Source organism: Pseudorca crassidens, chromosome 5, assembly GCF_039906515.1.
Source record: "Pseudorca crassidens isolate mPseCra1 chromosome 5, mPseCra1.hap1, whole genome shotgun sequence".
NCBI classification, from domain to species: domain Eukaryota; kingdom Metazoa; phylum Chordata; class Mammalia; order Artiodactyla; family Delphinidae; genus Pseudorca; species Pseudorca crassidens.
In genome coordinates, this window is record NC_090300.1 from 144,813,507 (window position 1) to 144,826,879 (window position 13,373).

Sequence of the window (13,373 nt, forward strand, 5' to 3'; positions counted from 1 at the left end):
GCATAGAACGAGCACCGTGGAGCATTGAAACATTTAGAAAAGAGAATGCACAGCATTTGAGAATGCCATAAAAGCCAGCCAGCTCTGGCACGGGAAATTAGGTCCATTTGTCACCCCTGTTTTAGAACATCAGGGAATGGGAAGAGAGCTCAGCTCAAGAGAGGGCATGAGAGTATGGCAGGGCAGGAAGCTTAGCCCCCTGGAAAGCGGGGTCAAAACTGTCAAGAAGATGCTTAGAGAGGAATGAATACAAAAGCACTTTTCCTGGTTCACATTTTCCTAGGTTTGCTTCATTGGTAGACGACAGATGTGCTTTAAACTGAGGTTATTTATCTAAATACTCCTCTCCTCCGCTGGATTCCAGAGTTCTATGGGCAATTTCTTGTCGTCACCATTAATGTGTCTGCTGGGGTGCCTAGTCCATGATCTGACACAACAGAAGGATCAGAAAGTAGGTGAATCCAGGCCAAAAGGAAGCACTGTGTTAATTAAGCTTTGTCTAGTGTATCTCCACTGTTTGTAGCTGTGCTTCAAGATTCAAGATGCGTTTCAGAAGAAGGTTATCCCATCACGGGTAGTGGCTCAACCCTGCTACTGTAGACAAGCTACAAGATGCAGAGCTGGGTACCATCACCCAAGGTCTTAAGGATTCTCACCACGAAGGCATCAGAATCTCCAAGTAGAATACAGTCTGGGGAGGTGTGTTCGTTTTCTATGTTGCATAACAAGTTAACAACTTGGTGGGTTAAAACAATACCCATTTATTGTCTCCGTTGGTTTAGGATTTCCAAGCACAACTTACCTGAGTTCTCTGCTCGTGGGTCTCACAAGGCTGCCATCAAGGTGTCAGCTGGGCTGTATTCTCATATGGAAGCTAGACTGAGGAGGAATTCACTTTGAAGCATGCACAGAATTCCTGATAGCTGTGGACTGGAGGATGTCCACAGCTCCTATAGGTGCCCACAGATCCCCACCACATGACCCTTCTCCTAACCTGTCCACAACACAGCATATTGCTTCTCCAAGGCCTGCAGTAGAGCAAGGGCCCACCCACTAGTAAAACAAAGTCTGGTATAACATAATGCAATCGAAGGAGAGACATCCTAACACCTTTGCCATATTCTTCTGATGGACAGCAAGTCATAGATCCCAACCAAATTCAACTGGAGGGCATTTCACAAAGGAACGAACCCCAGGAGGCAGGGATCACAGGGATCACCTTAGGATTTGTCCACCGCAGAAGAGAATAAAATGGAAAAGACCTGTAGCATTTCTCCCCTGCAACTGTTCACTGGGGAGGCTGTTACCATCACTTTGCAGTAATTTGACTATTTACCATTGAAGGAAAAGCTAAGGAGAAAAAAGTGAACTTCAGAATAGCTTTCGCTTTTCCCCATAGTAGGCTGTACAGCAGGAGAGCATAGGATCCCATCATTCATCACTTTGACTTACCGCTTAGACAGAATGGGGTGGGAGGGAGGGTAAAAATGTCCAACCACTTCAGAAACCGTGAATTAAAATGCTGCACTGTAAACTTGCAAACTTCTGGTGGCTGTTTCCTGGCAGGAAACCCAAGATCACACTGTTTGCTCCCTCTGCCATCCCTAAGTGGGACCCAAAACCCTTAACTTGACACTTGTGTGTATCACACACAGAACCCTCTGCTCCAGGAAGTCTGGTCAGTGCTACCCTCATCCACGTTAATTTCTTCTGGGTTCTCCTTGAGATTCTTTTCTGACCTCATGAGAAGTAGGTTTGTTCCGTTTTGCCCATGTGTTTTCAGACCCTGTCCTCATCCATTGTTTGACTAAGCACAAAATGTTTCCTTCATCAGGTAAATTTAATTAAGAGGCTAGGTCACTCGGCAAGCCCAATCATGCCTGAGCCAAAGGCTAAAAACAGAAGGAGAAAAAGTCCTCCCAGCCACAGAAGCAAAAGTGAATCACATTCTAAACCCCTCTGCACAGAGACCCTTTCTCAAGGAGGAAGTAGCCACATTTCTCACTCTGTAGAAGCACTGGGTTCTGAGTTAGCACCTTTTCCTCCTAGACTTCCACTACCTCTCCACCCCACCCCGACCTTAGTGCAGAAGTTTGAATTGCCCCTTCTCCCCATGCCCCCAGCCCTGATTACCCTCTGTTCCTGTAGGGGGGGCATAAATGAACATGCGTGTCTGGCTTGTGGCCCACTGTGACCCTTGCATTATTTTCTTCTTATTCCCACAGTAGTGATTTGTAATTTGTTTTGCCTCCTCATTGCATATTACTTCATTTCTTACTTTTATCCTTTAAAAAAAATTATCAGGTGCTTCTTTAATTTAGATGGATACTTTGCTTTGTGAAAGTTTTCACAGATCTCATCCCCCTCATATTACAAATGAGGATAGTGGGAATGATACAGTCAAGTGTCCTGCCGAGGGCCACACTGGTGACTTTACTGTGAGCAGAATTAGATCACACATGAATCCTATACTAGCTCCATGGGAGGCAACAGTGGAGACGCCCACTGCTGGATTTATTGTGACTGCATTATGATTGATGAGAAGACAGAGTCACAACTAAACCACAGCTTGGAAGAACCCAGAAGAGGTCACACTCAGGGAATCGTGTCTAGGGGCACAGTCGTCTCACCTGCATCCTGCAATTTTCATCATCTTTTTCTTATTTTATCTTATCTTCCTAAGACCCGTGTTTTCTTGTAATACCTACCCCAGACTCTTTCACCCTCTAGCTCTGCTGGCCTAAACTCTAACCTCCTGGTGACTTCATTTAGTCGACATGCCACCGCATCTCCTCACCCACTCAACTGGAAACATCTCCCTTCTTGTCACGCTAATACCAACCACAACCTAATAACTCTGGTTTCCCTTGCACTGTGTAGTTAGAAGAGCTATCGTTTATGGAACACCCATCAGGTACTCAGCATTATGCATGACGTTAATCACGGATCGCATAATTTAATCGCCACAAATACCCTGTGAAGTGGATGTTATCTTCACTCTACGCAAAAGGAGACTGCAGCTCAGAAAGGCTAACCACTTTCTCATGTTTATCCATTAGTTAAGTGTGGCGCCAGGATTTGAACCCACATCTGATTCCAGAATCCACGTTCTCTCCACTGTCCCAGCATGGCATCCCAGTATGTCTTGAATTTTCCAGAACACTGTTGATTTCAGATACTCCATCCCTTGGGACCCCTTAATTCACATACACATATGTCAGATGATCTATTCTCATTTGTGTTTGGAAATAGAATTTCGGTATCTACAAGGAACTCTCAAGTGACACACAATTCTTCAGCCTTTGCTTTAGTGCACACACACCACAAATGCATGTGCATAACACACCTCCATATTTTGAAGAGGCAGTCATTTCAACTCAAAATGAACAAAGATCTGTTTGCAGTCAAAGGCTCCTACCATCCCTCCCCATTCCCTCCCTCACTGTCTGTTTTGTCATCCAACCAAGCTGAAGTCACACAGACTATGTGTTTCTGTTTTCTCAAGTACCTGACAATTCACATCCTTACCAAGGATGCTGGGAAATTAATGTGATGGTTTTCTGGTTTATCTGCAGCACGCTGACCTAATTGGCACTCTAGAATGTTGAAATACTTTGAGATTTTTTTTGATGTTAACTTTTCTTTTTTCCTTTTGTTTTGTGAGTTTATCTCTCCTGTTTACCATTTCCAGTATAATATTTGTGGTATACCTCTAAGTGGTCCTTTGTGAATCTACCCTGGATGTTTCCTGTTCTCTGTGTTGTTTCTAAAGAAATTGCAATTTTCTGGGCTCTAATTAGAGTGCCCCACAGGATACCCCAGTGTTCTTCTGCCCCGTGTAATATTGTACAAGTTTTTCTACGGTGCTTCCTGTTCTTCTTTATGGATGCTGAATGCTCCTCTACTGCATTGCCTTAAATGCCCATAAGAACCATAGACGTATGTATGTTTATTACACTTTTCAAAGTCTGAAACACAAATACTGGATTCCCCCCTTTTTTGATAATCCAACACTAAAAATGTGGGGATGATTGAATATTTCCAGCTAATTTGATGAGCTAATAGTTAAGGATTCATTGGCTTTGCTGAGATCTGCTGCTAGAGATGGTACATACAAGCAAAGGCAAAATAAAAGAATTCTAATTGTTCTTATTAAAAAATAATGATCTATGACTTCTGATTCCAGGTAAACATAGTAAGACATGACAGACCTATACTACCAATGCAATGCTTTCTGAAAGCTAGGTGAAATATCCAACTCATATTTTTAAAGGATTGGAGAACTAAGAAAGTGATGAAACCTAGAAAAAGTAAGGGGGCAGGAGGGCAGAGTTCCTCCTAGGTGAGATGGTCATTGCTGACTCATCTCTTAATGTATTTGCCAGTTCTGGACATGAGTTGAAGATCAGCCTTGGCCCAAATTGAAGGACGTTACTGGTGGAATTTAGGCAGTCACTTGGAGATGGAATAATAGATTGGAACCTAGCAGAAACCCCAAACAAGCACATCTTCCCCATGAGACATTTGCTGAGCTCTGCTGGAAACTGGGGAACCTAGACACAAGCACAGATTTCAACTTCATATAGTAATCTAGTGCTTAAGAGACTAAGTCCCATTAGAAGGAGAAGTTTTGCAACCGACACAAAGCTAGTATCTCTCTCAAGACATCCACCATATTTGAACTTGTATGAGAAGAGAGTTTCACTCAAAAACACTGAAGGGCAAAGCATTCAGAGCTGAGAAAACAGATTTTTCAACTACAAGTCTGGGAAAGGCATACCTGATGAGGGGGCTTGACATAAAAGCAGAGTGGAATCTCCCCGAGGCTCCCTTAGGAGACAACATCCCATGAGAAGGAGAGGGCCTGCAAGAAACAAATGACTGGTCAAGACACTAGTCAGATTTTTTGACCTTGTATAAAGTGAAAGACTAAAGAGCTAAGTTCAGTCTCTGAAAAATAGAACACATTCTGGCATAAGAAAACAAAGCAAAAACCTAGGAGAACCACATCAAGAAACAGGGACTTACAAGATACAAAACAGATCTTGATAAAATTGAGATCAAGAGACCAAGATAATCTCAGTTGGATTGAAGTGATCAGCCCCTCTTCCTATATGCTCACAAGAGGGAGGGAGCCCTTTACTGATGGAAGATTTTATCTCGAGCACTTTGATTTATTTATAGACAACGCCTGGCACATAATAAAAATATCTTTAGACAGCAAATGAGACCAATAACCTAGAAAAGGTTATTTAAAAATTAGAGGTGTTTGATTTCAGGTCTGACATAGGAAGAGCTTGGAAGTCATGACCCTTTACTTAAAACAAACAAAAAAAAATTGGACAAATGGAAAATTAATGACTTTCCTTGAACTCATCAGAAAATTGAGGTCACAGGTTAGATCATCACCACAAAATTTGAAGAGATAGGCAAATACAGAGAATTATTGCCAAGATCTGCTTATCTGGAGCAGAAGCCACCAGAGCATTAAACTGGTAAGAATGGTTAAATGGTAATTTTGATAAATTGCTAGAGGCTGAAGTATAAGCTAGGGCAAGGGTGGGAAACTCCTGGGGGCCATAGTCTTAGGAGGGTCTGCACACATTTGTGGGCTATGCTTCCAGGAACCACAGCAGTTTGTTTTCATGAAGATTTGAGGAAGGTGTGCCCCGGCTGTGACGGGGGAAAGGCAATCATTGTGAAATACAATAAGTATCTTCTCCACAGCAGAGGGTTACTCTCCAGTGGAAAAGAATTTGCCAAAACCTTATTCCAGAGGCAGGAAGGGCATTCCATCCAGCCAAGCCCCATGTATACTTCCTGTCTCACCGATTGGGGGAAAAAACAATAAAGGCATCAGGGGTCAAATCTTCAAGGAAATAGGTTGGAAATGCTGCATCCAAGGAAGAGAGTAGGAAGCAAGAACAAAAAGAAAAAGCTAAGCTAATGGAAAAACATTTGTGAAGGTCACAGGCCAGAGACATGACCCACTAAAACACTGAGATTTAATCACAAGATTATAAAATGCTTCCCCCTCCCCACACATTAACACCATACCAACAGGGCTCCAGTATGAAAAAAACAATGTATTTACAGCTCAAAGAGCTGCACAATGCAGCCTTTATGTGTGTGTGTTGGTGGTGGGTGTACCCAGCCTTTATGGGTGTGTGTTGAAGCCCAGAGTCAACAGGGGAGAAGAAAGCAACGACATGGAAGGAATAGGAAACCCCTGATACCCACAGCAAGAGCAAATATCAGACATAGCCTAACTCCTGTCCAGATGAACATAAAACCCAGCATCATAGCCCTATTTACTATAGTTCCTGTTACCTGATAAGAAATATCCAGCTTTCAACGAAAAATTACAAGGCATATGAAAGGCAAGAAAAAGCAAAATCTGAAAAGACAAAACAAGCATCAGAATCAGAGGTATATCTGTGGATGCCAAACCCGCAGAGATGAAGGACCAACTGTGTAACACCATTTTATATAAGGGACTGAGCACCCACAGATTTTGATATCTGTGGGATCTCCTGGAATCAACCCTCAATGGATACCAAGGGACAATTATATATGACATAGATGTTGGAATTGTCAGACCAGGAATTTAAAATAACTATGATTTCTATGTTAACGTCTCTAAGAGAAAAAGTAGACAACATGCAAGAAAAGATGAGTAATCTAAGCCGAGAGTTGGAAACCCTTAGAAAGAATAAAAAGAAAAATGTTATAAATTAAGAACACTGTAAGGGAAATTAAGGCTATTTTGATGGGCTCATCTGTTGATGCAATATAGCCAAGACACTAGTGAACTTGAAGACAGGTCAGCAAAAGCTTCCCAAACTGAAATACGGAGAGAAAAAGAATTGGGGGTGGGGGGAAAGAAGAAAGAAAGAAAAGATACGGAAGCAGAATATCCCAAAACGGTGGGACAATCTCAAAGGTGTAACATATGTTCAATGGATATACCAGGAAAAGAAACAGAGAACTGTGCAGAAGAAACATTTGAATAACAATGGCAAGAAATGTTGAAAATGAATAACAAACACTAAACCACAGATCCAGGAAGATCAGAGAACACCAACTGGGATAAAGAGTCACCACTCCAAAAAAAAAAAAAAAAAAGCACACCAAGGTATACAAGGTTCAAACCACAGAAAACCAGAGACAAAGAGAAAAATCTCCAAAAAAGCTGGGGTGGGGGAATTACCAGAGGGATAAAAAAAAATCACTTATCCTTATAGAAACCAGGATAAGAATTACAGCAATTTTTTATTACAGCAAAGAATAAGATTTTTTATCCAAAGGATAAAATTACAGCAAAGGTCAAGAATTACAGAATTACAAGAACTACCCTTGACTTCTCATCAGAAACAAAGTAAGCAAAAGAGTGTGAAGTGAGATATTAAATTTTTCGAAACATAAAAGAATCAACTGAGAATTTTATGTAAGAAAATTATCCTTTAAAAGTGAAGGATAGGATAGGATATTTTATATGCTTCAAAAGAGACACAGATAACACATATTAAGATGTTGTCTTGCCTGGAAGAGTCACCTAGGAAAGCTATAGCCATTTTGTACAGTAAGAAGAGATGACCTTGATGAAATCCAATGTACAAGGAAGGGTAGAACCAAGGCTATCACTGCAGCCTTGACTCCATTATGCATGGAACAGCCCTAAACTTGGACTTCATGCTCTATAAAATAATATATTTTCTCTTTGATTAAGTCAACTGAGTCAGCACTTACTTGTGACAAAAGGCTTCCTTACTAATATGCTTTTTAAATTTTTTCTAAACATTTTTCCATTTTCATGATTTAAATTAATTTCACCAGTTGTTCTTAAGTTTATTTTTGTGTTCTCTAACTCTCAAGTTGCATATGAAATAAATTTGCTTTAATGCTCCTATATTTAATAATGAAAGCTTCCCTCTAAATGCAGCTTTGTTTATATCACATTTTGATGTTTATTAGTCTCATTATTAAAAGTTATTTTTATTATTTAGGAGTGTGTGTGTGTATCATATGTGTGTATGTATCTTTAAATGTTTATGTTTGAGCATTCTTTTTTATAATATTGATATCCCTTTTCAGTCTCACTGGATTCTTGTTAAAAAAAATGTAGCCTATAGAATTAGTCCTCTTGATAACTAAAGATGTTTTGTTTGTTGCCTAATATATGATTAATAGTTTGTACAACGAATATATTCACTTAATAATCATAAAGTTCAATGCCTCTTTTTAAGTGAAGGAAAAATGAAGACTTTCTCAGGCCTATGAAGACTGAATGAATATGTGGCTGGTAGATCTTCCCTATAAGAAATCTTAAAATAAGTCATGCAGGAAGGAAAAAAATGATGCAAGTCAGAAACCAGAGTCTACATAAACAACAAAAGAATATTGTGAAAAAATTAAATCATGTATTTTTCTTTTTCTTAATTATTCTAAAAGATTACTATTTATGTAAAGCAATATTAGAACAATTTATTGAGTGTAGTATATAGATAAGTAAAATGAATGGCAGCAATGATACAAGAGATGACACGACAGTATTGAAGTACTGGCTTAAGATACCTCCATGACATGTGATATTAGATTGTCACAGATGTAGAGAACAAACTTATGGTTACTAAGGGGGAAAGGGGGAGGGACAAACTGGGAGATTGGGACTCACATATACACACTACTGTGTATAAAATAGATAACTAATGAGGACCTACTGTATAGCACAGGGAATTCTATTCAATACTCTGTAATGGCCTATATGGGAAAAAAATCTAAAACAGAGTGGATATATGCATATGTATAACTGATTCACTTCACTGTACAGCGGAAGCTAACAAAACATTGTAAATCAGCTATACTCCAATAAAAATTAATTCAAACAAACAGACAAAAAAGAGACCTTAACCCTAACCTCCTATAACCACTTAACACGGAAATTAAACTGAAATGGATACTACAACTAAATGGAAAAAGGAAATCCATTAAAATTCTATAAAATAAGACAAGAGAATATCTTCTTGACCTTGGGTGTAAGCAACAAAAAGTTGAACGTGACTCAAAAATTACTAACCATAAAGAAATTTTGATCTATTATTAGATTAATGAAATTAAATTGTGTCAATCAAAAGACACCATAAAAAGAGTGAAAGGGAAAACTCAGGATAGAAGAAAATATTTTCAATACTTATATCTGACGAATGCCTCATATTCAGAATACTTAAAGCAATTCTAAGACTCTATAAGACAAGAAAAAAAGATTACCCATTTCTTCAAGGGCAAAAGAATCGAACAGGAACTTCTCAAAAGAGTATATACAAAAGGATATTAAACATACTGAAAGGTGCCTAATATCATTATTTATCAAGGAAATATAAATTAAGAACACAATAAGACCCCACTATACACCCACCAGAATTGAATACATTTGTAGAATTTTTAAAAAGAATTTCAGCCCTTAGCTCAATTTTTTATAGCATCCCAGCAAACCCTAAGTAAGATGTGTACGTGTGTGTGTGATGGCCAGGGAGGGGAGAGGGCAGTTCAGTTCATTTCTACAGTTGCAATGTGGATTTTGACATTTGGGGTTTTAATTACAGAAATAGAAAAATATGAATATTAGAAATTTCCTTGAACTCAAAATTTCATTTCCCTAAGGTGATATGGGAGTGACATTTCCTACCACTAAAAGCAGCAACTTTGGGTTTTCCTGTAGGGTTCACATTGGGTAAGAATGGGTTTCCAGAACTCAGATCTTAGCCCTAAAGTACTCTTGATAATATCTGGCTGGTCTTCCTGAGACTTTTTTCCCCCCCAATCTTTCTTACTGTATTTTTTCTGAAATCGGGTTTATTACTTCTACGTTAGTTAGATGCTGGTCTCTTGGAGCTTATGCAAACTTCAGAGTTGAATTCATCTTCCTTTTCCTCTTTCTTCAGGTCTCCATTGCAGAATCTCATGCTCTTCTAAACTTAATAGTACAGAAATGAACTTCTTTAATTTGTAGCTTTTATTGAGTTTGTATATTCTACTTGAAATGTTTAAAGGATTAGTGGAACATTTGACATACTTCACTAATAGAAGGAAACAAAATTGTATTTTCGCTTATATGATCCTTGATTGAATTTGTATGCATCCTTGTTACTTTGTAGCAAAAAATTTCCATCTGTGGTTAAAAGATAGTCTGAGCTATCATCCTTAGTTCTGAAGCAAGATGAAAAAACACCCTGTACATTATTTATTTGGAGAAGGGGGTGCAGAATAAATTCTCCAGGACTCTCTCTCTGAACTCTGCTCAGTTTCCCAACACGTGTGAGTTGTTCTCTTGAAGCCTCCTGCCCTCACCTGGGGTAAGGGAAGAACTACCACACACACACACCAGACAATGTGCACACACATCATGCACATGCACCACATACATACACACACCACACACACACACCACACAGTCATTCACTAGAATGAAAAGAAAAAAGTTATACCACGACCTTGACAATTTCCCCTTAAATGACTTTATTTCCCTTTAACCTTTAGAATTTTAACGTGATCGTAATACAGGCTAGGAAGTGGGATGCATAAGGTTGGAGGGACTCTTCAGGAAACATTCATTAGGTCAGAAGCAGCACCTCTAGAATAGAGAGGTTTTGCCTAATTTACCAACACAGTGACAGAAACAAGGCTGTGAAGGTTCCCACCTCAGAAGGGCTGGACAGGGTGAGGGACATAAGCTACTTCCTGCAGCTCTGAAGGAAAGCTGAGAGGGTGTCAAATAATCAAGGCTCACTGGTTCTGGAGTCACAGGATGTGAGTGTGAATCCCTGACAGCCACTTTCTAGCAACTAAACCTCTGGAAGTTTCCACTTCCTCACCCGTAAAATGACATTATGAGGGCAAAATGAGATAGAGTGTGAAAACTGGGCTGTAAGACAGGTCTGTACAAAGGGTCTACCAACTTTTTTTGAGGAAAACACCAAGAATAACACATCAGAAGAAAGGGTTTCCTAACATAGCAAATAAATGAAGGCAAAGAACCCCTGAGGAGCTTGCCCCGTGAGTGGTCTCAGGAAGGGAGACTGAGTGTGATTATTGAGGAGCTGTCTTTTTATACTTTGAACAAGTGAATAATTTGAAGACCTAACATTGCTTTAGACCTTGCATGGCCCTTAGGAGGTCAGAATATTCTGAGGATAAAGCCACCAAAGGTCAGTGCAAATAAAACCAGCCTTCTCCTTTCTGCCTTAAGCACACACGTGAAGTCCTGCCAGCTGGGGGCTGGACAGGACAGACAGAAACATCTGCCACAGTGGAGAGGACAGCAGTGCATGGTAAGGGGTAAGAACGGATTCTTTTTAGCCTTCGTTGCTCCTGTTAGGAAGAACTTCAGTGATTCCATCCCAGCTCTGTCAGAGTCCCAAGGGTCCCCTGCTAGTCATAGACCATACATTCAGGCAATGTTTCCTAAATATTCATGTTGTGCATCCCCTAGGGGCATTCTTATGGGGAAAAATATGTGTCTGCAAGAGAATTATTCCAAACTGTGGAACATATTACAAGATGCATATGTGTATCAGAAGTTCCTGCTTCTCTAAACATCCTTGAAGAAGCTAATTTTCCTCTACGAAGAGCTACACTGGGAAAGGCCTGCAAAGTCTGCTTTCCTTGAGGAAACAATCATAGGGGTGTGCTGCCTGATCTTCATCAGCAGAAAGAAAATGAGGCTGCCTAGCAGAACACAGGAATTAGATTAAAACATTTCCTTCCCATTGCATGCTGGTGCTATTTTATACAGATGCATCATGGCGCAGATTGGAATGATGGATGAAAGAACTTTTAAACAGTGTTTTGTCAATGTGCAGGAATAATGGATATTTTTGTTTATTTTTCCAAATTCTGAAATGCATCGACTTTACAGTTCAAAGGAAATATTATGATCACAGTTGTTTACTGAAGAGGACCTGGACCCACAAGAAATGCATTCAGTACAGCGTGCTGAACATCTAATATCTCTACTACATTTTGGTGCTTCCCTAAGAACTTTTGTCTGCGTCTTGCAAGTTTTTTTTAGCTCTAAACCACTGTTAATAACAGCCATCCTGTTGATGCGATGGTAAAAGGTGGGGAAAGGAAGCATCATAAAATATAATGACTAAATCTTAGTATTTTAGTGAGTCTTTGCCAGTGGGCTGTGACCTTCACAAGTGTTTCTTGGCTTTTTTCATCAGTTCCATGAGACAAGAAGGCTAAAGAGAACCGAGGTGGGACATTTCTTTTCCTCCATGTCGGGAAAAGGTTCTGATAAAGCTTTTTCCCTTGCAGCGTAAAAGTTTGTTAAGGAGAATGCCCTGGGCATGGTTCAAAATAGTTACTTGGACCCTCCTCTTCCCAGGGATGCAAGAGGATATTTCTGTGCTCCTCAACCTGAGAACTTGATGGCATCCCTGGCAGTAAACCCACAAAAGTGTGGGGATCCCCAAAGACTGCTGCTACTCCCAGGAGTTCCTTACCCTCATACTAGTTCTAACTCAGTCTCCACAATTCATCAGAATTACCATGGACGTGTTCCTACCAGTGAATGGCTCCAGTGAATCCGTTCCAGGTAAGTAGATCTTAATGGCTGTGTCACTCTACATACATCTATCTGGAGTGTCAGTTTTCCTTCAACATCATTTCTATGATGGGTCCAAAAAAATTTGTTGATTTTCAGCCTTCTGAGTTTTTTCTTCTTGTAAAGATGGGTGTAAAGACTTTCAAGCTCTTTGCATTTTGAAGTGGAAACTGGGAGGCCTGGAGATATATATATATATATATATATTTTAAAGCAAAAAATACCCAGGCTTCCTGCCAGGTTGGATATAAAGATGAGGAAAATTATATTGATTGGGGGTTGTTTAGCTGATGATGATCAAAAGTTGCATTCACCGTATACAATATTTCTGGTTTAGAAGCATTATCCAGTGTTCGAAAAACAGTCTATTACACGCATGCCCACATCCCTTAGCTTGATTTTTAATTCCGAGGCCCCAAGCAGTTAACCTGATGTTATTTTCATTACGAGGTAGCACAGTAAACACTGCGGGCCTCCAGGTTCAAAATTGCTCTGCCCTTGAGAATCGCCCAAGGGCAATCTTGAGAAAAAGACCTTCTAAATGGATAGTTTTAACAGCGCTGTGTTGGAAACACATCCTTAGCTCCAAGGAAGGTGCCCTGCAGCCTTCAGCAGCTACTGGGTTTGGAATGTCCCCCCAGCTGCACTTTGGAGCTCACCTTTCACACATCACTGATATCATCTGAAAGCCCCCAGGAAGGCCAAGGTGTTGGCAAACTTTTGGAATCAGCGTTTAGTGAAGGTGACTTACACCCAAACCCATTCA